The sequence below is a fragment of the Homalodisca vitripennis genome, chromosome 8, assembly GCF_021130785.1.
Source record: "Homalodisca vitripennis isolate AUS2020 chromosome 8, UT_GWSS_2.1, whole genome shotgun sequence".
In the NCBI taxonomy this organism is placed as follows: Eukaryota; Metazoa; Arthropoda; class Insecta; order Hemiptera; family Cicadellidae; genus Homalodisca; species Homalodisca vitripennis.
In genome coordinates, this window is record NC_060214.1 from 11,386,747 (window position 1) to 11,414,359 (window position 27,613).

Sequence of the window (27,613 nt, forward strand, 5' to 3'; positions counted from 1 at the left end):
GCATTTTTCCTTTTCCCACCGGAATATTTATTAACCGTGTTTGATATAATTTTGTGGGACAAAACTTTATACTCTGGATAACATACAAGCCTGAGAAATCTGTGAATTATGCCCACTTGCTGGTAAATGAATGGATCTGTTTATAATTAAAGTTAAAATTATAACATAAATAATATTTATGTTGGAACTTTTTACTGTAATTTTATGTTTGCAATGTTTAACAGATAATAAATTTAAATAACAATGCAAGTAATACAAAAAACAATATCAAAAATATCATGTAAGTAATTGAACCTGTGACGAATTAAATCTATTTAATGCTTCATGAGTATTGTAAGAGTTACAACACAACTTAAAATTTGTTTGACCGTATGCGGTATTAGTATGGTAAACAGCCACGTTTACCTTGGCTGAAAGAATTTTAGTTCAGGTATCAGCCCAAGATAATAAGCGAAAATTTGTGACTATTACAAAGACAATACGTAGACAATATACTTTAAGGATACAGTGAGGGAATGCGATACGGATCAGATACAAATTTGTACTTCTCGTATATTTGTACTAGCTGTGGCCCAGATAAATTCAATATTACTGGGAAAGGGAAAGCAAAAACATTAGATTCGATTTGTGTAACCTAAACCGAAGTATTATCTTGCTAATGTTTGTGCTTCGGGAAGTAGTCGAGGAACATTGTCGCAACATGCTTGTTTTAAAAATCGATAAAGAAATTTCCCTTGAGCAACAAATCGATTATCAGTAACTCTAGTTTTGGGGGAGATAGAAATGGGGGGTATCGTAAGGGTTATAAATGTAAATTGATACCTTTTTCCTCAGATTACATTTTTCTTAAATTGATAAATTTTTAATCAACACGTTATTGATTGCTAAAACATCAGATGACCATTTAGAGGGGCAAATCTCAACCTCTTCATCTATCTGTAAAATAACTATTATTTATGAGTTTATTTCGGTTAAAGTGAATCTAGCTAGAAAAACTTTCGATACCTTCCTAAGTCGACCTCCACGAAACCTAGCGTGGCATCAATTCCGTCATCGAATTTTATTTTCTTATAAATATCCTCAACTGATTTTAAGAAATACCTGTTGTGCTAATACAGTGCATATTGGCTCTGGACACTAGATCAAACACAAACAGGGCTGTGTAGAGTTGCTTTGAATTAATTTCATTTCAGCCTTGAATTATATTAAAGATATACATTTCAAGTTTAAAATTAATATGGATCATCATACTAATGTATCATAGTTCCTCATTACGAATAAGTTACGAATTCTGACTTCAGGATTTTGCTCTTCCATGCCTTTAATAACTCAGTAGCAACTTAGAAGATACTCTGCTAAACCTAATGTAATGGAAGTCTCGCATATCAGTTCGATATAAACAGCCTAGCTCCCCACTTCAGGATCCGATACGCTAAAAGTTTAAAGTGTACTAAAGATATTGGATATTCAAGTAAACATCCAAACGTTCTAGGTAAATTCGGAGGTGGGATTATTTTTCATTGCCCATCAAACTATTCAGGTTTTGTTCCTATGAAAATTGGAGTGCCTACGTTGTTACGCTTGTATTTACACGGCTGGGAATTGCGCGCTGTGGGTTACAGCTAGTAATAAATATTAGCATTTATATTTAATTAATAAAACAACAAATACTGGCTACGTGTTTGATATGATGTCCCTCTGTCATATTTAAATTTTGTGCTTGATGACCAAAGAATGGATTCTTATTCGAAAAACATTGTTCCAGACACTGCTAAACTTGTAAATAACACTACCTTGTGGTGGTCCTGCACAATTAAGTACTCTATACAAACATCATACCGGTTTCTTAGAAAAATAATAATTTGAAACATAATTGTTTTGAAAAAAAACATATATATGTCAAAATAGGTCTTTAGGATTTTAATTCCTTCAAAGTGTTTTTGAGGGCTGAAAATTAGTTTTTTCACTATTCCCGAATGGGTTAGAGGAGACATTTATGATAGATTATTTATATACTCGTACATTCATAAAGTATTTATAAGACACCTTATAGAAAAACCACTAATTTATTACCATAATACACTTGTGCTGAGAAATTTGAACCTTATTATTAAATTTTACTTCTGCCCTCATGGGCGTAGTGTTGTAAATATCGAACTAACTTAAAAAATTTGATGTCTAGGTACATAGCCAGGTGAGTTAATAACGGGGGAAGATATCTGACTTCAAAAGGAAGTATGCTGATTAACCAATAAAAAAACTTAAGAAAAACATTTTTATCTTTATAAACATCTTCAACTGTGAAATAAGCCAAAAGATATAAGATACAGTTATGAGAATAAAAAATGTAATTCTATCGATTAATAAGGTACGGGAAGTTTCTTCCGATGACTCCTCACCCCCTCCCACCCATAACAACCAGAACAAAGCCCCTCGACCAGCATTGTGGATTACCGCTTACCCGCAGCGTCACACGACCATGCGACATATCCGACTGTTGTACCGCAGAGTTTTACGTTTTCCACAACACATTATTCACAGTTGCGTACAGTATCATTTAAATATACTAAACATCCACATGTAAAATCGTTATATCTAAAAGGTTGCATTTTTATTACTTCCAAAAAATCTGAAATGTCAAAACTCTTGATACTCTTAGGCTATGAATTGTGAACTTATGAGCAGAAATAATTTTCCAAAGTATGTGCATATTGAGAAAATGTGTGATTTTTACGGTGACCATATAATAATTATTGTTAATTTTTAAAAGTGCTGAATAATTATATGACACATAGATTACAGAATAATAATCCACAAAATAGTAACTTACAACGGGACATTAGTTACCTTTTAGTATTTATAATTTTCATCTAGGGACCTAAGTGCCTGGTTATGTTGGTTTTATTGCACTTTTGAGGTGTGCAAACCACTCACTGATTCGTCCGAAAAAATACGGAATTCTTAAAAATGCGAGTTATCACGTCTTCTCGTCTTTCAAATTTCTTATACATGGACTTTAGTTCGGGTCAGGTCGCACAATTTGTTGATAGTTTTTTGTATGTGGGAGTCTGCACTAAACAACCATCGAGGATATCCTAGAAATAGCAATAGTAATACTTCGTATTTAAGAGATGTTTGTATTAAAAAATAAATGGAAAACTGTGTTATTAGTATTGTTTCTATTCTTTAAAACATTTTTGACGGCTGAATAGTTTTAATTATATCCAAAAACAGTTTATCAAGGAAATATCGATAAAAAATTCACTAATTTATTATCACAATAGCCTTGCGCTGAGGGATTTAACCCTATTACTAATTTGTATTCTCGCCTTTATGGACGTAGTGATAAACCAAGTTAAAAGTTTTAGTTTAGTAGTGAAATAAGTAGACAGGTGAGTTAATAACGGTGAAAATCATTTAACTCGGAAATGAAGAGTACTGATTACCGATAAAAAAGTATTAGTTATAGAGGTCAATAAACATCTTCAGTAGTGGAACTAGTCAACAGACGTTAGAAAGGTTATGAGATTAAAAATCGCAACTTTAGTTAGAACTCTCTTTCAAATATTGTGATAATCTCAAAGTAAATTAGTTCTCCTAGAAAGTACAGTATTAGCCAAAATAAACAGTACTGAAATGGTGATATTTTATTATGGTAAACACAGTAACATTACATATAGATTTTCCCATTAAATACAAGTCTGAAGGGAGCAAGAAAGTAAGCAAAATCTATTAAACTCTGGTATTAACATGTTCAATATGACCTCCGTTTAGTTTTAGGCAACATTCGTACCGTTATTGTAGGTGCTGCATCATTTTTATGAATAGGGGTTGTTCCATTCTCCTAATACACATAGTTATTTTGTCTTTGAGTTAAACGATGGTAGATGGTGGGTCCTCCTGGAAAATGTTTTCTTTCAACATTCCCCAGACTTACGCGTCGGTAATAAGATCGGGGCAGTGGGCTGGGTAAGGAAAGTTTGTTCTAAGGGAGATGAGACGGTTGCCAAAGGTTTGTTGGATTCCTCCAGCAGTGTTGTTAATGCAGTGTGACTTGTTGCGCCATCTTGCTGGAACACTGTGAATTTAACGGCAGGTTTCGTGCACGACAAAATCTCTTGAGATCTCTCGCAAACCAATCAAGAATGGCCCTATATCGTTTTAGTCATTAGGCTTCTTTTAGGTGACTGTATCACTTACTATAACACTCTTCCGTGGTTTTCATTTGTACAGACAGTAGTTGGGCGACCTGAAAAGCCCTTTTGCTGTGTCAAAAAACTACCTCTTCTTTGAAATTTTCAATAACACTTAGAATCACAGCATTACTAAGACGGGTTTCAGTGGAAATATTCCTAAAAACGTAATGCAGTGTATGACAAACTTGGCCCACATGCACGTCCAATTTCGTATGAGTGAAAATAATGCTCTACGATAAAAACTTTCTCTACCTTTGTTAGAACCAAGTTAGCAAAACATAACCTCAAATAAGAAAGAAGTAAATTAACACGAAGCCGTGGCAACAATCAACATTTGAATCAGCTGATCGAGAATGCAACTGCAGCTGATTCAGTTTCAGTACTGTTTATTATGGCTAATACTGTATATGACCGCATATTATTAACATTAAATTGGTGGTTCATATAAAAGTGTTCAAGAATGATACAAATATAAGACTGATACAATATTGAGCAATGAACTTTAAGCAAAATTAAATCCAAACATTTTCTATTAAACATCATACCTTTATGGGTAAATGTTCATATTGTTGATTATTGTTATGCTTCAGTACGTATACATTTACTACAGTAAAAATATAACATAAACCCAGTTAAGAGTGTTTTAACTAAATGTACAGCTTGCGAATACAATAAAACTTTGTTATTGAACATTAACTAAATTTAGATTGTTAATGTTAATCCGCTTAGGCGGATACAAGCAGTAATTTTCCGCAGCTTATGTTAATAGGTATTTTTCACGTTTTATTCATTTGTTGGGATAGTAGCTGAAACCATTTTATATCTTGTAAAAAGCCTTTATTGCTTAAATTTTATAGTAGTGTGTAAGTAAGGCTTTCGTTATAAGTAAATCACAATGTGACCTATATACAGGGTGAGTGGCTCTTGGTGTGACTAATATTTTTGGATTATACTGCAATGTAAATGTGATACAATGGCGGTTATAAAAAAGTCTAACTCCAAAAGTTAGGTCTGAAATTAATTATTTTCAGTTTTTCTAAAAAAAAACCGTGTTTTTGTAAGTAAATCTGATATTTCTCAGCAACGTATAGACATATGTGAGCAAACTACATAATTTTTAGATTCTCCGTTAAATTTTTAATTTCAAAAAGTTATCGGTTCAAATGGTAAGAGAAGAAAATTCGATTCAAATGGCAAAGTTGCTAAGTTTCATAAAATATCATTGAACCCCATCTTTTTACCACACCCTGTACACAAGAATGTGTCAAGTGATATTAAAAACTTTGCCATTTAATAGGCTTTAAAATGGTTCTTAATTTTCATTTTCTGTGTTGATGTTTTATGTTTATTTTATTCTTATAGCCCTATTTATATTTTCGTAATTTCCTGAAGACGGCTTAAGCCGAAATATAGAAATATATATGTATAAAAGTCATATGACAGGCATTTGGTCTTCTGATCATATGTTAGTTTGGTTATTTAAACACATATGTTAAAGAAACGGCCAAATACAAAATAATTGAATCGTAAAAAGTGAGGGCTCCGGGTTCGAGTCCCAGCGGAGCAAGCAATTTTTGTGATTAAATTATATATATATATATATAATTTAATCACAAAAATATATATATATATATATATATATATATATATATATATATAAGTGTATATTTAGAACTAACCTGTTCTAAGATGACTTGAATTTACAATAATTGGGTAAACGTATCCAAGATCATGGTAGTTTAGTTGATTTATTCACAGGCAAAACTACAGCAATTGTAATGATTGTTGAATTCCATTGCAATGGTATAATCTAGGGATGAACCGGAAATGGTTATTTCCATCAACAGTTTATTTCCATTGCTTAACTGAATATTGAAGTTTTTTATAATAATTTGCTTAAAAACCACGATTGTACGTGTTTTGCAAATGTTTGGCAGTACTCATTAATCTAAAACAAGTTATCAACAAAAATTAATCAAATTAAACAAAACAATTTCGTTTCCTGAAAGAAATAAAATCTACGAATAGTTTAGTTTTAATGTCAAACTAAAGATTTCTCTGCTTATAGTGTCAACGATACATTTATCGGTTTGTAAGGTTTTGGGGGGTCGAGTGGAGGAGGTATCTCACGCTCACCCCCCTTCTTACCCCTCAACCAGAACTAAACCCCTCGACCAGGATTGTGGATTACCTAACCGCAGTGTCACCCGTCCATCCTACATATCCGACTGTTTTTCGATGTGGATTTTTATTTTCAACAACACATTATTGAATATTCGGAGTTAAGTATAAATTGATTTGATTTGAGAATACACACATATTTTACTAATTTTCGTGGCTTGTAAAATTATAAAAATAATTATATAACAGATAAAAACAATACAGTTATTTAAATATGTTATAATTAATGCATTTTTGCGATAGTTTGAATTGAAAGTGAGTATTATTTTGAAAACGACTAAGATCTTAACTGTCGTTTTGTACCCCATACAATGAAACACAGCACACAGTCTAGTCTACTGGGGAGGAGTGGATAGTGTTCCTAGCTTAAACTTGGCCATGAGGGAATGTTGTCATTTGCCAACTTTGACTGGAGAAGCTAGGCTTCTCTTCTTCCAAGCTTCCCCTACCTTTAATCCTTACTGATCCTGAATATCCTGTCACTCTAAAGCAAGCAGAAAGATCCTTTCAAGACTAAGTGCTATGAGTTTCTCAGTTTCTTATCCGAAGTAAAAACAATAAAACAAAAAAACAAAGTTATCGATTCTAGACTATTTGATCGTTCTGCGTAACTATGAAAACGCATTCCTAACAATTCATGAACCAGGGAAAATAAATGCTTTCAAATTTAACAGCTCAACGAGACAACCATCTAACATTGATTTCTATGGTAACACTTTAATGCTCCGCTTCTGGTATTAGGCTGTACGTATCACAAGCGCATTATGTGCCGTTTAAGCGATTTCTGGAAGTCTGTTGTCCTCGGGACTCCACCTCTGGAACAAACTCAAGAGGCTCTCACTGCTTTGAAAGTTTTCCTCCCTTTCCCTGAGTTTCCCTATTCTAACCCCAATGCCTCGGTACTGGAGACATTGGAGGTGTGTCAGGTGAATCCCTCTCTTACCGTGACACGCCAAACAGCCCTTTTCAGGGCTAAAAAACCTTCAAACTGTTATTTATATGAATAGGTTTAATGCCCACATAATATTGTTGCTAGGAAACGAATTTGGCTTGTGTACATGTTGACACGACGGGGTCTTGGATATTTTCAGGACTGAAAAATCCTGAAACATTTTATTTGAATTTATATTTTAAAACTGCTAACCATTTTGTTCTAATTAGTAACCAATTTATTTTGAAAAATTATTAAGATGATAAATAAAATTCAGTTTAAAATACGTCATAGAATAATATTTACCACCGCACTTTACTCCCAGTGGCTTGAAACTTTACTTTCTTTCGTACCTCTTAAAAGAGCGTATTGCTAATAAAACAGGAAGTAAAACTGTAATTAATATTGGTAATGAAGAGCATGGTACGTGATCTAATAAGAGTAAAATCTGCCAGGAGAAGCAACTACAGTGTTTCACGATTCAAAATTATACTGTAAACTGCAGCTTTCATAGTGGAACCTGTCAATAATCGTTATTAACGTAAATATATTTAAAATTTACGGCATTAAAAATCTTTATTTTAAAACTCTTCTACGTTTATTATGACATGCTGATAAAAATTATTTAAGGGTTAGCAGGATTAAAGGTGTTCACATTCTTTACGTTTTAGAAAAAATTGTCGTAGGTGTTTATTGACTACCCCTGAGTATATGCCTACTAGTATACACTACATATTTGATGCCTGTTCTCAACGTATGAAAGGAAAAGTAGAAAGATTCACGAAAAAGCTCTCAGAGTTTTTATTTGTAAACGTCAGGTTTTAAGGAATTGAATACAACTACGTGGCATAAGTATTAATTCGGAGATCTGAATTGATTGTTACATCAACAACTGGGATTCATAAAAACTGACAGATATCCATGGACTACTAAATAGTAGATTCATAATTAAATATACTACTTTTTAATTAAAATAACGAGTTTCAAAAGTGTTTGTCACGCTTAATATTAATGGTTTAATAATTTAATTAAACTGAGTATCACTTCATATAAAAGTAGGCATAAAAGTTTCCGAAAAATTCCAAGTGATTTGCAAAGCTATTTACAAGAGTTAAGCTTAGCGAAACTAAACACATTTGAAACAGAAATTGATTAATCTGACTTGTTGGATAAACTCCGGCCAACCAGGATTGTTTTATCAAATCAGCCAGGACCAGTAGAGTTACCTTTGTGGAAGGAATCGTCACTTTATATTAGCCAATATCTCTGTCCGAATATATTTATCTTTTCTCTTTACGTGTTTGATGTTTTATTTTGGAATGTAAAACCCCTTCTTTCTGACTAAAAGCTTAATAATATTCGACCATTACATTCCGTAAGGTTGCCTACTTTACTTTTACTACGGTACTAATTTTCTTCTTTCATGTTTAAACATGACTACTGTGAGCATAGTTTCTCACAGGTTGAAAATTTTTTATTTGCACCATGATAGATAGTTTGAATATTTCAATACAGTAAATATATGCATACTACCTTGTTCTCATAAAATTGAGGAGAGATTTAAAATTATAAAAAATGAAGTCTCATTACTTCAAATATTATTCCAAAATATAAATAATCTTTTAGCTGGTTTTACGTACTACCCAAGTCGATAGTACAATAGCCATATCCATTATTCTACATTGACAAAGCTTGTTGAAACGAGCTTTGTGAGATGACTATCAGTGCAACGATTAGAATGACACAAATAATTTAAGTGCAGTGTGCTAGTCTGTGTGTGTATATCAATGATGTGTGTACAGAGTGTTCAGTAAAAGTGTTCCAATACCTTGAGATTTTTTTCTACACATAAAAATGAGCAAAAAAGTATATATGAAGGTATGTCCTAAAACCTTTAGTTTTCCGTCTATCTCTCCGTATGAGTTTTTTATAGACAAATATATCTCTAGAACCATATTTTTGTGACTAGCAACGCCAATGTGTACTGTTAAAATTGGTAAAAAATTACTAAGTAGTTGGTATCATATGCATTTTTTATAACTATACTTGATTTGTTTTGTAATTTAACTTTAAACAGACGTCCTTTTGAAACGGATGAAAGGAATTTGTTAATATTTTATTTTTAAAAAGGTCTACAAGAAGTTAATGCAAATCTGAAGTTGTATAACTTTATCTTACCTGGTTCAAAAAAAAAATATATATATATATACAGGCAGAAACTATTTTTTACCTTCATATTTATTTTTTGCTCATTTTTACGAGTAGAACAAAATCCCAAGGCATTTGAACACTTACTGAATACTCTGTATATCAGTTGAAACTAAAATTGTTTGCACTTACAAGTTGTAGTGACATATTTACCAGTTGGCTGTGAGCTGAAGTAGGGGAAGTGTCCCCCGAACCCCCCCCCCTCTACCCAACAACGACCAGAACAAAGTCCCTCGACCAGCATTGTGGATTACCGCTTAGCCGCAGCGTCACACGACCATGCGACATATCCGACTGTTGTACCGCAGGGCACATACATTCCACAACAATTCGTTCATAATTTCATTTTCGCCTCAACAGCATCACTTAAAAATATCAATCTTATTAAAGCATCGTTTAACAAGTGTAGTAATAATGCGTAAATGTTGTATTGCAAAAGCTTTATGAGTTTTTATTGGACTCATGAAATTAAATCAGTAAAAAAAAACAACAACACAAAACTAAAATTTCACAGAAACCAGTCACCACAAAGCAATAATGATGGAAAAAGACCATAGGAAAATCATCTCCTTTGCAGAAAAATCAAATACTCATGTTTATAAATCTATACGACGGAGGTATCGAAGGAACCAACAAAACGTAACGAAACACAGAGGTACATACAATGGGCCCTAAAATACCCGAAAAATAGCGTTTTTCTTGGATAAATTTAATTCAACTTATTTAGATTTTTAGCGTACCAAATTTCAATTCTCAACTGTCTATGAAAACTTACCGCACAGGCCCTTTCCCCTGTTGACGCCAGATCTAATCCACTTATTCCTAGGGCCAATAGTAACTTATACACAAGTTTCAAATTCCTAGGGTCCCTCTGTCAGGAACTATCGTAAATGCGAATAGAAAGTCTATCAGACAGACAACCTGGCTTTGACCTTTTGACACCAAACACAAATAAAGTTCTTCGTTCAACCAAGAGAATTATATGTACTAAGGTTCGAGTCTCTAAGACCTTTCCATCAAGAGTCATTGAATAGACAGGAAGACAGACAGAATTGTTTTTTTAATCATCAACCTCAAAATCAATATGGTTTTTTCTTAGACCAAGAGAAACCTATATAACCAAGTTTGCAGCCCCTAGGATCTTTCTAGGATTTGAAGGAGGCTATGCACGGTTGTATTAGTATACAGTTTATTTTACATTATTGTTTCTCATTTTTTTTATTCACATTAGTAGTTATAAAATTGAGAAATGTAACATGAATAAAGTTCAGGCTGTACAGCATGATTTATGGCATCAACTACGACTAGTAAGTTTTATCGTGGCGGGAATAATCTTTTTGATTATAATCTAGTTTACCTTCGTTGCTCTTGGAACGAAACACTATAACAACCTATATAAACATTCGTTATTTGTTTAATGAACAAGTACCCAAATACAATTCTTTTTTATAAATATCAGAATTTTGTGTTCTATTGAGCGAATCAGAGAAAGAGGTTTACTTTAAATGTATTAAAATTTCACGATTAAACCATTAATATTTGTTTTTAATTATGTCCTACGGACCCTGCTCCGTGACAATCCAAATATTATTAGGAAATTTCCATAATGATAGTAATTTTTACGTTAAAAACTTTTTTTGGTTTCTATGGAAACATATTCGATAATCCATGTTAATGCTGGAAGTTTAATACAACTCTAATCAATGGGAAAATCTTACATTGGTTTCTATGGTAAAACTTTGTCACTCCGCTTGTGCTATTAGGGTGTACGGATCACACGTGCTTAGTATGGCGTTTAAACGATTTCTGGAAGTCTGATGTCCTCTGGACTCCACCTCTGGAAAAAGCTCAAGAAGTTCTCACTGCTCTGACAGTGTTCCTTCCTTTCCCTGTCCGTCTCTGGATAGAACCCCTTCCCTTCAAACTGTTATTTAAATTAATATGTTCAATGTTCTTATAATATTGTTGCTAGGCAACGAATTTGAACTATCTACATTGATTCTTGAAATGACGGGATCTTGGCCCAACTGGAATCGTATAGCTTTGGAGGAATTCTACCTTTTGTTTACATAGCGACCATTTTTATCCAAATTTATTTCATTTGTTTTTGATTATTATTCCCCGTTAAAAATCACACAATTTGTTTTTCACATTTTATTATTTCCATTTCAGTTATTTTTGTTTTCGTGACATGTTTTACTTTTATTGGAACAGATGCATGTCCAACTTTGAATCAGCGTGACTTCCGTTCGTCTCTTAGATGCATTTTATTTAATAGAATATTCTGGTGTAATTCCCATATAGACACAAGACTGCTAGACATAAATTACTCAATCGACTTCCTCACACTCCTCAATTCTCGTGGAACACTCCAACTATGAGTGTTGATACAAGGTGAACCTTCTTTGTCAGAAAATTTGTTTAAATTTTATTTATTTATGATTTTCCTCTTTTCACGATAATAATATTACTAGTCTTGAAATTTATGGTACTAACGTAGCAATGCTAAAGTTATTATCTGCACCTGTACAGTTCTCTACACGCCTGTGAAGTTCTTACTTACATCTTTAACGAATCCATCAAGTGTGGAATATTTCCAGATAAGCTTCTTAGCAAGGTGACATCTGTTCATAAAAAAGATGATAAGACCAAATATTCAAACTACCGCCCTACGTCTATTGTGCCAATTTTGTCAAAGGTCCTGGAACGTCTAATACACTATCAACTTTTATTGTACCTTGAAACCTATGGATTAGTTACAGCTAACCAATATAGTTTTAGCCCTAACCTTAGTACTATTAAATCAGTAATTTCCTTGTTGTCTGACCTCCTTAGGACTTGTGAATAGGAAAAGTGTTTTATTCAGGTCTTTTGTTTTGACACCGTAGATCAGAGCATATTAGTGGATAAGTTACTTTTTTTATAATTTTGATGATACAGCTGTTCATTTATTAAAGTGTAATTTAAGCAATAGGGATTTTTCCGTTTATCTTAATAATTTCCTCACTATAAATAAATCTGTTCCCCATATACATAGTATGGTGTTCCCCAAGGTTCCCTCTTGAGACCTACTTTGTTCATATTATATATAAATGATCTGCCAGTCAGTTTAAACGACTTAAATTCTAAATGGATTTTATTTTCTGACGATCTTGGTCTTTGCTTCTAAAACTTAGTCACGATTAAGTCCACGATTGTATTTAGGTCATATCTAATTGATGATTGGTGTATTTTAAATAAGCTTAAATTTAACTCTGTCAAAATACAAGACTTATCTACTGGTATCAGTCATTTCCAAGTAAACATCAATTTCTTAAAGTTTTTAGGCATTATTCTACAAAGTAATCTTAAGTGGCAGTGTCACATTGACCAAAATTGTTTCTAGTATGGCTAAATGCTTGTTTCTACTGAGATTCCTTGGTGATAATGTAAGCCGCAATGTCCCTCCTTTTAATATATTAAGCACATGCACATAGTCATATACCGAACGGTGCAATACTATCTTCGTTCTCTAATACAAGGTTGCTCGTTTAAAGTGAAAGGCTTTCTAGTGAGCAATGCAAAGTTTACTTACAAAGTAAGACTATTTTACTTTAAACAGTTTTAAACACTTTTTTACAAAATAGTAATTAGTAAAACATCGTGTCACTCATGTGATGACCATATACTCGGAGACATGAATTTTATTCAGAACCCACCCTCAACTCGACTGTGTTCTGCTGTAATTTGAGCAGAACAAATATTTCAAATTTGATAAAGTACGGAGTATACACAAGAAATAGGACACATCTATCGGCCTACATCACCAAAAAGATTTCTCAGGAAACAAATTCCACAGTTGCCATCGATGTGCATGAAGTTTTTGCTGTAATTCAATCCCAATCAAAAGAAACACTTTTCTCTTACTTATTGCTCACAACTGAAAGTTCTGTTCTGGAAATGTATTCTAAATAATAAAACCTTTGAGATCGTCATCGTACTGGACCGATTATGCCACGACATCGATGTGTGAGGTTTTTAATAACAATGGCCGAGATTATAAAAGGTTCAGTAATGAAAATGTGTTTGTTTGCAGACGTGAGAATGAGTTCCATCGCTCATAAATAATACCGCATTTGGGTAGCACAAAAACACTTCACCCTCACCACAACGTCTATTAGATTTGCATAGACACCTTCTTGCTAGACCACAAGCTATGCAGATGGAACTCCAGGTTTACTCGAAACACCTTCCTCACAGAATCACAACTTTTGTTTACCTCTTTTATATTTCACCTATGCTATTGCCCCACTGTTTGTTTAATTCCATATGTTATACTTGCTCATGATGTTTAAGAATATTTTCTGTAATTGGTTTTAGAAAAATTATAGTTGTTGGTTTCGAAAATATAGTTATATTATATAATCATAAATCCAAGAAAATTCTTTTAGTTCTATTTTATTTAATGATAGTTTGACTAAATGTATAGATATGTTCCATAAATCATTCGAATTACACTTTATATATTTTTTCATTTGTGAGCTTGATGATCATTACTGTACAGGACTACTAAAAATTATCATCAAGCTCATTTGAACCTGAAACTATACCATATTATATCGTCATTCGATGGCGTCTGAGCCCCGACTAAAAATGTATGTATCCAAAACTTGTATACCCTTTTTGCATGCATGGCAACAAAACCTTTATCTATGACATGTTTCAATCAGAATTTTGGAATTCCGTTTTGGAAATCTGTCCGAACTTTTGTTTGGGCTTATTGCATAGTGGAAGTTGTTAAAAGAATAAATTTCATACTTTAACAACCTTAATAATTTTAACTTAAAAGATGAACTCCGTATAAAGGCGGTGACGAAGATGATCAAAACTATTTTTATTCTCTTCAAAGGTGTGTACTCCACATTCCAGGAGCTAACTCTGGGCAAGTCTGTGACTCAGATTTCAGACGCTGCACTAAACAGAAAATTAATGAAGCTAAAATCTATATTGGCATTGAAATAAAACGAAACCATAATATCTATGTGTATTTAATAATAACTTTTACCCATTTAATTTAAAATTCAACTTGTAGTTACAAGTTTTAACAGAAAGTGATAACAATTGAGAAGACGTGTAATTTCTTTAAAATTCTTCAATGCGACTCTTTAATAATGCGACTCTATACTTTTTAAACAACGTACCTATGCAACTGTATTGATCAAATCTCTTACATTTTGTAAATTTAACAATAAAGCTTCAATTTAATTTCGTTTCCATAGAAATATTTGTCACTAAAATACTTCCGCTTGTGATTTTAAGCATGACAAGCGCATTATGTGGCGTTCAAGTGATATATGGAAGTGTGATGTTGTCCTCGGAAGTTTCATTGTCTCATCAGGTGCACAATAAAAAGGAAGGTGAACTGGAGCTAAACTCAACATTCAAATCGGATCCCTACCATAGCTACGTTATGTGTAGAAAACTCGGTTGTTCCAACATGCTTAGAGATCGTGTCAGAACATCGTAGTGTACTCAACTGTGCGCTGATGAGACAATGAGACTGCCACTTAGCCTACTCAGGTGCCTCTGATGTCGAAACTATGTAAAGGTTCGTTTTGAGCTTCGTCGCCGACTTTCTTCTTCAGACGAACATGATTCCAGATTCAAGGAGACAAGTCTAAGACAGCGTCAGATATAAGACAAAACGCTGCAAAATTAAGTAAGGTAAACTGGAGCTAAACCCAACATTAAAATTGACTTAACCCTTCATACCATAGAAACGTTATGTGTAAGATATGTTCTTTGTATCCCATAAACGACCATTCATTGATACATGTCTACACTAACTTTTCTTTCTTATGAATGCAAGAAAGTTGTTCCTTCAAGAAAGTATAAATTATTTAAACAATTATTATATTGTATAAAATAATTTTAATTGAAGCTGACTGACCTCCGCCATTTTGGTAGCAGATGTAGGGGAAGCGCCAGACATTGCCGAGGTCCACAGCGAAGCCAACGACCGCCAACAGAAACTCCACCTTCTTGTCCCAGGTCTCCCTCGGGGGCGGCTGCCTTGCCCGGGCCACCACCACCGCCTCTTCCTCCTCCTGGCCGTCTGACATGGCCTCGCTGGAACATTAAAGTATACAGTTTACACAACAGAAACTCCCCCTTCTTGTCCCAGGTCTCCCTAGGGGCAGCTGCCTTGCCCGGGCCACCACCACCGCCGCTTCCTCCTACTGGCCGTCTGACATGGCCTCGCTGCAACATTACAGTATACAGTTTACACAACAGAAACTCCACCTTCTTGTCCCAGGCCTCCCTCGGGGGATGAACAGGATTTAGTTTAGAGTCAGTGAAGCCAGTCGCTCGGAAGAATACCTGAAGAGCAAACCGATTTATTTATACACGTGAAAGTTTGCAAGAAACTTCATTCCTAAATGACCAAGACAGAGTTTCATGATGATGCATACTCTTCCATGAGATTTTGCTGAGCGTTAGCGAAGCCTATTTCAATCAGGGGTTTGGCAAAAGATCTATACTGGCTTGTCTGTCTAGCCATACAAACTAAGCTCGAGAACAAATTGAGATTGACACCTAAAGATTTTGCTTGAAACTTCATTTCTACATAGCCAGCTCAATTTAGAATCTGGCATTCTCTAACTTAGTACAGTGAAATACTTAAAATTTGAGTATTCGTTGTAATAACCCATCCAAGATACTCAGATCGTAACATCCTATTGTTTAATACACTGGTCAAGTATTAGAAATTAGCACCACAAACATGACTCCTACTTTTACGAGTTTATGAGTTGGCGTATTATACCCAAGTGTACATTTCCTTGAATAACAGTTGTAGACATCCGTTCACAGAAGGAAGGATAAATTCGTTATGGAAGATGAATCATTCCTCACGTAGCAATAGAACAACAACTAAACTACCAGAACAACAATCCCCGCCAGCATCCAGTGTTGTCGAACAAGCTGTTTACTTCCGCACTTAGTGTTCTACTACAATGTTTCTAACTTTGTTCCAACGAGGCTTATCGTTGTCTTTGAAGTTATATTTTTTAGCTGAAGTATGGCTCCGCCGTGCATTTGTTACAGAAGTGATAAATTGAGCACCAAAATAAATTTACTCATGAATTTGAAAAACTTTAGTGATGACAACTTATATGAAGGTTCGCAGAACTGTTTTGAGTTTGTACTTGTAAGTGGGATATAAATCCAAGCTTCGACTGTTTGGCAACCACGAGATATCATAGTCACGTAATGTGTAACTGTGTACCTTTCACGGTAACTAATGAATGAACTTGACCTTGCGCACTGTAGAAGAGGTTAAGGATACAGAAGTGACATGAAGCAAGAGGCTAATTTATCAACATAGTACTGCTTTATACTCGTATTATAGTAGCACCCCTTCACATACTAGACATATCATATTTTTGTATCAAGGATTTATGAAAAGACTAGGATGCTGTTTGGATGATCAATTTCCATTTTATATAAACATTTTCAATATATAAAACTGTTAAAACTTTATGATTCAGTATTTATAAGTCGTTTATTTTATTAAAATGAAATAAAAAGTATTTATTAGATACGAGTTATGACTAACTCAACTTAATAAATTCAATATATTATCATCGTATGCATACATATTTTATTAATTTGTTTGCAAAATAATTAAACTTAATAAAGAAACGAAATATTTTCCTCAAGACTTTTTTACTAAAATAAATATATTGAAAGCTCGTTAAAATTATAATACCCATCACCAGATAAGTAGATTGGAATTATAAAAAAGGGAAACAGCACTATATTCAATTCACTTAACAATTAAAATGTCACAATAAAAGCACGGAACACATGAAGTTTCTTAGTAATAAAAAGTCGAAAGTAACATTTAAAAAAGATGAAGTTTTTGACGTGACAACGTCTTAAATTAGGTTGCGGCTCGGAGTCACTCATGAAAAAGTGTTACGCCCGGTAACGTTACGATGCCCGTCCAGTGGGTCCGCCGCACGGGATCCGCACGGGATAAAGCAGATAACTGTGGGTCCGCCGCACGGGATAAAGCAGATAACTATGTTTATTCGTGAAAATGTGGAGTGCTTAGATTCGTCATTTACAACAACTACAACAATAAAGGTAAATAATTGTACACTGATATTTCATTATCGTAAACTATGATTGATTGATTAATTGTTAGATTGACACAAAAGTTGAGAAACTGAGTTTATAGGTTATGTCATACTATTGACAAATGTTGATAGTGTTAAGTAAATTATTAGTTTAAATCACTCTGCAATCAATCGTAATTCAGTCGATTGAGAAGAAACAGCGCGTATTGCTAGTCAAACATTTAAAATAACAAATTATAACCTCTAACCTGTCATAACAGTGCGACCAAACAAACGAACTAAACCGACCAATCACCACGCGCGGAGTTAGAATTTAACTGTGTTTAGCAAGAATTTCAAATTCCAATTTTAGTAAATGTTTTTATTCAACTTTACCATTTACAATAACAAATTTTAATTAATTTCAAATTATGTACAATGTTTTAGTAAACAAAATATATTTCTATAGTTAAAATTTGTGCAATTCTTATTTTCATTCAATTCCTTGTTCCTATTGTGCAATTTAATAATATTCATATCAATAAATATTCTACCGAGAAAAAGACGTTGTCACGTAAAATCTTCGCCCGTAAAACCGAATTTACAGGCAACCATAATTTTTTTTTTTTTCTAATTTTTTCACCAAGTTTCAGTTAGGGGTAAGACAATTAAAGTCAAAAAATATGTTCAAATTGCAAAAACGAATTATAAGAATTATGTTTAAGCTCCGAACCCGACAGTCATGTAAACCATTTTTCACAAATAAGAAAATTGTTACCTTTCCATCTTTATACATTTTTGAAGTTTTAAGTTTTTACAAATCTGATAGTGAACAAGTTCCATAAAAATCAAGTATTTCACCCTTACAATACAAGGAATCAGATACTACACTATCCTGTCCATCGATTAAAACTCTATGAGTAGGGCGTGTATTATTCTGCATTAAAAATTGCTTTAAATCTTTAAAAAATGAATATTCAATTCAAATATTTAAATATTTCTTAAAATGCTACCTCGTAAACCGGGCATATTACTCTGTTGAAGAGTACTTAAATAGTTAATTTGCCTATTTGTATTTCTAATTTGCCTTAAGTAAGCTTTTTGAGCAAAAGTGTGATTTGTACTTTTGATTTCTCATTTTTTATTTGTTGTTTTGACTGCGAAAAATTCACATGTTTATTTTAGCTCTGCTAAAGAATGTAAACATGATGTGAAACTTTTATTGAATAAGTGATAAGGCTCCGTCGAGTAAACTGCGTAGTCTGTTGAAGTTGGTTGGCTAGCAACAAAAGGGTTTTCAGTTTAAAAATACATATCAAAGAAAGGTCGGGGAGATTTTGTAGCCCTGAAAATGGCTGTTTGGCGTTTCACGGTAAGAGAGGGAGTTCAACTGGCACACCTCCAATGTCTCCAGTACCGAGGCACTGGGATTGGAATAGGGACACTCAGGGAAAGGGAGAAACACTGTCAGAGCAGTGAGAACCTCTTGAGCTTGATCCGAGGTGGAGTTCCGAGGACATCAGACTTCCAGAAATTGCTTAAACACCACATAATGCACTTGTGATCCGAAAGCCCTAAGATCATAAACGGAATAATAGAACAAAAATTTCATTGTTGAGTTTAAAAACTTTCAAATTATTTTTAATTCGTTCTTATATTAAATGGGTTTCTCTTGTCATAATTACAAAACGATGCGTTAAGAGAGTACAGAAATGTCTTGAACACAGAAAGCACTGCTCCCATGTTACAGGAGCCATACTCATTTTACTTAGCAAAATGTACTTGTTGATTTTTGAAAGTGGTTTGATTTATTCTTCTTTACTTAACAGTCTCTAAAGTCAGATATCTAGTCTGTGGCTTTCATCTTATTTTATGCTTATCAGAACATCATCCTCGGTCGTCAAATTGTCTTGTACTGAGTGGTTACGCGTTTGATTCTCCGGAAGTCAAAGATATTAGCAATTTCTATTAGTGTAAAAAAAACCCCGTTATATAAAAACTAACAAAAAGCATTGCTGGATGGTATGGATTAGGGACATGGTGGTGTAAAACACAGAGTGTGACGCTGAGAAAGTGTCACTGATTTTTTTTTTTTTTTTTTTTTTTTACTGAACGATGGCAAATAGCCGGAAAATCCTTTTTCCTTCGCTACGAAAGTGACCAAGTTCTGTAATTCTTTTATAAATTCTTTTTGGCAATTTACGCGTATAGTGTGATTTTTAGTTACACTAATGATTATTTGTAATTTTCGTACATTCCCAGCCAAAATTACTAATGATCAATTAATGTATTCATACCATACAATAAAAGGTAGTTTGTCCGTTTAAAATGTTATCAAACGAATCTCTGCTTAATACTAATTGTAAATTATATATACAGCGTTTATTTTAAGTCCTGATACGCCTGGATATATTTCAAACGGATTGAGTTATCGAAGTAAAATCTTCACCATAACTATTAAAATACATTTTGGGACTTTTTAAAGGATAGCAATATCCCCCCCCCCTTTTTAAGGAGGGAAAAAGGGGATGACTGTAAGTTTGCAAATAGCAACCCCTATCTTGTGACATGTCATTTGAAAGGTAAATTCAAAAGACACACAATGAAATGAATAAGAAAAACATCTTTACAATGATCTTAGAAAATGTTATGGGCAAACAATCAACAATCCCTTACATCTAAGGGTGTAAATTAAGTCCTGATACTCCTGAATATATTCCAAACGGATTTGTGATACCAGTGTACAACCTTCGTCATACTTAGTAAATGTTTTTTTTTTTTAGAGTTGGAAACATTTGCCGCCTTTTCAAAGGGGCATAGAAGGGGGAAACTTTAAAATTTCAAATGACAACACCTATCTTGTGACATGTTATTTTAAAGGTCTATTCAATGAAAATATAATGACGAATAAAAAATATCTTTGAAGTTTCTAGCAAAAGTTACGGGCAGCAAATAACGCAAAAAATTATAATCTGTAGGAGCTATGCCAATATATTGCGCACATCAACGCAATGCATGAATGATATCCTTTAGTAAGACTTGGAGGGGCCCAGCTTATTTCTTTACGTATCATCTAATATTTCTTGTGTGCATATTTTTGGTAAGAGGTGTCTTTTTCTAGATGGCATTACATTGTAAGGTATTATTTGCCCATAACTTCTGCTAGGAACGTCTATTGAATTTACCTTTCAAATGACATTTTACAAGATAGGGGTTCTAATCTGTGAATTTAAATTGACCTCCAGTTTACATTTTCCTTCAGCAACGCTTTTTGTTAGTGTTTTCAAATCAATATTTTTATCCTTCAAAAAATTGAAAAAAGTATATTTATGGGTATGTTGAAGATTTTACATCGGTATCTCAATCCGTTTGAAATACATCCAAGCGCATCAGGACTTAATTTACACCCTGTATAAGTGATTCAATTATAATAATAAAAACACTTTCAGATAGGTGGTGTTATGTTTGTATTTGTGTAATATGTAGATTTTAATTTTAACAATTCAACACTGAACAATTCCCATTCATTCCATAACGAACACTCTGTGCACAGGATGTGTCCTGATCCCCAGAATATAAAAAGGGTAGGGTACGCTAAGCGGACCCCGGTTTTTTATATCGAAATTGGCAAACGATATTACTCAATCATAACCATCGATATAGTCAATCGATACTAATTAATTATTTTGAACAATTCACTTAAATAATCTATATGAACAGCTGTAAACACTTTCAAATAATACACGTCAGGTAATATTTCAATTTTACATAAGTAACATTTGATTATTAAGAATAGCAGTCAATTTTAGAAAACTACACAACATTGCTTTGAAAGATGATAAGACATGTTTTTCGTGGATTCAACATGTTGGACTCGTACCGAAAAATCCATTATGTGAAATTTGTGGGAAAGAAACAAATGTAACTGTGAGAGCAGCAAATATGGTCGTCTTCAGTTTTCCTAATTTTGGTTATAATAATTTGTTTGATCACTGTTAATATTAAATTCACATTTTAATTTAAAACATAATGTTTGTTGTTGGGGACTACAGATACTTTTATATCGATTGATAGTCTAGGATTTGAGATGCGAATATTAGGTATCGATGATTACATTCTTCGATATAAAAAACCGGGTCCGCTTATCGTACCCTACCCTTAAAAATCTATCGTTATGATTCTTGAGTAACTTTAATCAACATTGTTCCCGATAATAAACAAACAGGATCAAATAAACAAATTTTCCCGAACCACCTCGGGAAAAGGTTTGCTTACGATCAGCTAAAAGATGGCGAAACGCCAAGCTTATCTGCTTATTAATACTTTAAAGTGTTACCTAATAAGGCATTTTACACAAGTTTACATTTTCTTTTAACGACAGTTTTAAGGTTTAAATTTGCACAAAGCAACTACAGAATTCATAATTCCCACACAGAAGCACGTTCCAAACTCAGTTCAACTGCGTTCCAAACTGTCTTTACACACATTAACACGTTTGAAACTGCTTCCACATACTTACATGTTTCAAACTCAAACCCTCTTACGCGTCTCGTACTGTGTTTCCGCATAATTATGCTTTAAAATCCATACATACGATATAGTGTGGTAGAGATAAGCGCATGAAGCTCGCAAGGTAGTCCACCAGTAGCGGCCCGGCTCACTGTTAAGAGCCAACAAAGGCTTGAGAGCACTTCAGATGTTGAGACTACGTCAGTCTATTTACTCGCCATCTCTTTATCTCATCAATAGTTGGAATATGATGGTCCTATGTTTCAGTACGATGGAGATGAGCTCGTGAAGCTCGCAAGGGAGTCCACCAGTAGCGGCCCGGCACACTGTTAAGAGCCAACAAAGGCTTGAGAGCACTTCAGATGTTGAGACTACGTCAGTCTATTTACTCGCCATCTCTTTATCTCATCAATAGTTGGAATATGACGGTCCTATGTTTCAGTACGATGGAGATGAGCACGTGAAGCTCGCAAGGGAGTCCACCAGTAGCGGCCCGGCACACTGTTAAGAGCCAACAAAGGCTTGAGAGCACTTCAGATGTTGAGACTACGTCAGTCTATTTACTCGCCATCTCTTTATCTCATCAATAGCTGGAATTTGACGGTCCTATGTTTCAGTACGATGGAGATGAGCACGTGAAGCTCGCAAGGGAGTCCACCAGTAGCGGCCCGGCACACTGTTAAGAGCCAACAAAGGCTTGAGAGCACTTCAGATGTTGAGACTACGTCAGTCTATTTACTCGCCATCTCTTTATCTCATCAATAGCTGGAATATGACGGATTTTCTAAAGGGAAATGAGCAATTGAGGGTGTAAAGCGATTACCTTCCTCACCGACTGAAAACTGTTTTGAAAATTTACGTGGACCGTTCCCTTTATAATTTTGGATTTGAATTACTTAATTATAATCAAAATCATAGTAAATGAATGTTACTTTTAACTTGTTTCTCATTATGTAACTACTTAAATTAATTATTTCCTCAAAACTTAATTTGTCTCGTAATTATTTGAGGATATTAAAGTTTTTTTAAACATGTCATCGTAGTATAATTATTATTCTTTTTACACTTAAAATGTAAATTGGATATTGCTACTCTACTTGCCATTGACTCCTCGGTTGTATTATTTCATTGTTTATTTGAACTGTATGGTCACCACAACAATAATAACCACAATTTATTCAGGATTAAATTGAAATAATCACTAACCTTTTAAGCTGCGATGAATTTAATTGGCAATACATAGTATTGAATGGCACGTTTCTTATCTAACTATTCATCATACAATACATAGCTTTTCTGAACAATACGGGAGCTTATAACGATTGGTTTTGAATAAATGACAAATAATTGTAACTAAATTGTGAAAATGAGTTTATTAAATGATGACAAATTATTTTTACAAGTTTTATTTACAAATTATAAATAGCCTAATTGATTAATATCATCGTCTACTCAGCATTAAAAAAATTGCAGTTACAATGAGGTGTAGTATTCTTGTGTTACAACATTAATTTATTGAGAGGCTTTTAGATTTACTAAAGACCAATTTAAACCTTGAACTTCAAACAACAATACGATTGTAAGGAGAGATCTTATGATTTCTACTTAACTACTTTTTATCGTTTATAAAAAGTTAAGAGAATTTCTTAGTAAAGAAAATTTTTAAGTGCGTAATATGTACCACCATTTTACTTATGAATGTTCAATTAATTACTAACCTTATTCATCTGTTTCTTGCCTGTGACACGATAATTGTAAGCAATTAACAACCTAACTACTAAAAATACAGACAGGTATTCATGTAAGGCTAGTTCAAATATTGTAAGTGCTCCAAACTATGTAACTAGTAGTTTTCAAGTGCAACGGACTCAAGGATATTTAAAAAAAAATGTATTAAAAATGGAGTTTTAATATTATTTTTCTTAATGAAATCAACACCGTTTATAAATAAAACCACGTCACTCCCTGTATATGTCTCATGTACATACTGCACTGTGTGTCACGAGTTTATCTTCATCAGTTCTTATTTGAGCCTGTTTATAAAATTGCCTTAATATTCAAAGTGCCTGTAATTTCACGTAGAGCGAACTTTTCTATTATCGGAGGTGCTATCTTACACGACTATGAATTAAACAAAGAGCAAATTTCCAAACATAAAGTCTACATTAATCTCAAGCCTCTATAGGTCGAGGATTAAGATTCACGCATACCAGTATATGATATCTATCTGGATTAGTGAAGCATCTCTAAAATAAAAATTTGTGTCTTATTTTCTCATGATTTGTTGACCATCGAGCATAATTTTTAGCTAAATCTTGGTAATTAGTGAAAAAATTGTGTTTGATAAAAAATAAAATATGATTTTTAGAATATAATTTCTTCTATATTATATATATGTGTGTGTGTGTGTGTGTGTGTGTGTGTGTGTGTGTGTGTGTGTGTGTGTGTGTGTGTGTGTGTGTGTGTGTGTGTGTGTGTGTGTTCACAACGTTGTTTTCTTAAATTAAATGCTAATTGTTACCATCAAATTAAGGAAATAAGTATAAACGCCACCAAGTTCTGCAAACGCGTTTAGTTTTTTTTTTCTTTCATTAATTTAACAAGCAAGGGCGAGGTAACATTTTAACCTTTTGAGACCAATCGCACTTTAACAAAAATATTTAACAATCCAAAATTGGGTCCAGAGTGAGAAAATTCCTAAAATGGCATAAGTCTGCATGGTATGGTTCCAAAAATTAGCGGTGGGGTGACTAATTTAAAAACTTCTTTATGGTCTAACGTTTCTTGGTTTGTTCTATCCACAATATGTGGGTTATTTTAAAAACAATTTAATTTAACGCAAACATAAGTTTAAATTAATTTAGACAATAATAAGACCTTTTTTACACGTTTGGCTTAAACAGTCAGAATATACGATGGCGCACGTAGGTCATACAGACGTGCAAACCACTGAAAATTCTTTAATAAATTAAGACCTTAAATGATTATGTAAGGTATGGAATAGTAATGAATTGTGTTTATGAATGAAATAAGACATTTTAATTTTGTTTTTCAAATATAAAACTGACATTACTAATTTGAATTTAAAATTATGTTGTAAAATAAGGTTTAACTGCTTTCTTATAAGACATTATACCTGTACATATAAGTCAGTACATTGTGGTCTACATCCCCGGGCCCTCTAAGCTTAGTTCTATTGAATATGTCATTAGTAGCCTGTAATACACTCGATATCTTTAATCAAGGAGAGCTTACCAGATTTCGTCATTGTTTGGATCCGTAGCTAATAATAAAGTGACGAACTGCGCTAGCAGCACATTAAACCAATCAAACTATCTCATCTGTAAAAATCAAATATTCCGAGACTTTTTAAATGAACGCTTCCAGGGTTTTTATGGATTACTTAAATATTAAACGTCGTTTATCTGGAAAACCGTGTATTTGGGGGATAAAAAAATTAGTAGCTAAAATTTAAAGGGCAAAACTACTGTTTAAATTTATTAATTTAAGTATTGTTATCAAATCTTAGTCTTAAAAAAACACATTATAGATTCATTTTTAATTATTTTGTATACCATAGCAAGAAATTATCTGTAATTTACATACGTAAATGATGAAAACCTACCCTATGTAATGAATTTAATTTGTTAATGAACAATGTCTAGTAGATGCATTAAAATTTTTACTATTATAAAAAGACACAATACTGAAAATAATGCGTTAATCGTTCAGCAAGCAATTCCAGACTGTGAATGGATCATGAATGTTCAATTAATTAACAGGATTGAATATTCATGTAGGATTACGTAAATTAAATAAAAACAACGTTTCGAAAACTTATATATGCTCCCTTCTTCAGGTGTCAATACTGAAACACAAGGTTAAACTAACAAAAATGTGATTTATGCTTCTTTTGACTTAAGGTGTATGTCAGGTACACGAGTATGTTTATTATTGATGAATAACTTTTTATGATCCACTTTGGCTTTAGTGTTGTTTGTAGCTCTAAAGCCTAAAGCCTGTAGTTCTGTTATCCTTTAAATCACCCAATGCCAATAATCGACTTGAAATACAGATATATGTCTGATCCTATGCGTGGTGTTTTTCCAAAAATGTTCCAAACTCGTAGATCCTAAACTCAGAAAATGCTAAATGATTCTCCCGTTAAGTTTAATAATATCATCGTATTATTGTATAAAAAATAATATTCTACCATTTTGTGGTATAAACAAACATTATTACTTCCTTATAGAAAACACTCGGCAAAGCCTCTGTAAAGTGAGTAGATATTTGCATCACTTGCGTGAAAGCCCCCCCCCCCCCCCACCAACCCCTCACACTGACGCCGAGGCAATGGACTGATAGGCGCATGGATCGAGTATTCCAAATCATTCTCCAAATGAGTCGAAAATTCACTTATCTGTGATTTCGTTCGCACTCGTTTGCCCGTGCAAATAAAATATATTTCCGCTGATTGAAAACCCATCTTCCCTTACTCACTGTCAAATCTGACAGAAGTCTCTTGTTTACTTTATGGGTCATTTTGAGTCTTCTGACGACTTTTGGCGTGCATAATAATCCATAAGATCCATCTGTAATTTAAAGCGTAAAATGTTCTGATTTTCAAGCCAGTTGAATTAACAAAGAAATACATACGTTGAGGAATATAATTTTCCTTTATAATAATACCATCTAATAACACAAGATTTCATAATACACGTCGTACTAAAAGAATAATTACAAGGCAATATTGATGTATTTACCATAAAAAACTGACAGCCAAACATTACATATTACCAATTCCACTAGTGGTAGTCTTTTGCTAAGGCTCAGCCCTAAAACTTTCCAAAGAACAGCTTATGTATTTATGATTATTTTTTATTATAAATACATAGCAAAAATTCGTGAACAACAAAAGTCTTATATGTGGAAGCAATATACTTTTGGGAGAAACCCAGTTGTATTTTTTTAATCCTTATACTGGTATGTACGAGGAATAGTATGGAGTTTGAACACAGGATAGAAACTACACATTGAGTGGTGAAGGTGGAGTGTGACCACCAACCACTCCATAGTACCCTGTCTAGTTTGTTAACTTAGGGATGGAAGTGATTGCAGAGGGGTATATTTCTACACTACAGAAACCAGCTTGTAAAATAGAGCCTCTCTTGGTTGCCATTGCTCGTTGAACTAAAAATTGTAAAACATCTGCTAAGAAATTTCGCAGCACGGATATGCATCGTACATTGTAACACGGGAGTGCCGATGGCCAAGCGGTCTAAGATGTCGGCCTTAAGTTAGAGATAGCGCAGGTTTAAATCCTGTCTGTAAACGTTGAAATGTGTATCAGTACCATCGACCTTGATCGGTATAGACTGCCCCGCTTATTGTCCCATATTGCATGTTCTCATAGGACAGTGGCGTCTTAAAAGAATATCGGCGTCTCCTTTATTTATGAAAAATTACCATTAGAATCAATACATTTA

At 33.6% G+C, this 27,613-nt stretch overlaps 1 pseudogene; it reads right to left on the bottom strand.

The window, feature by feature from the left end:
- The window catches only part of LOC124368015, a 256,137-nt pseudogene that overhangs the window by 164,808 nt on the left and 63,716 nt on the right, over positions 1 to 27,613 (bottom strand).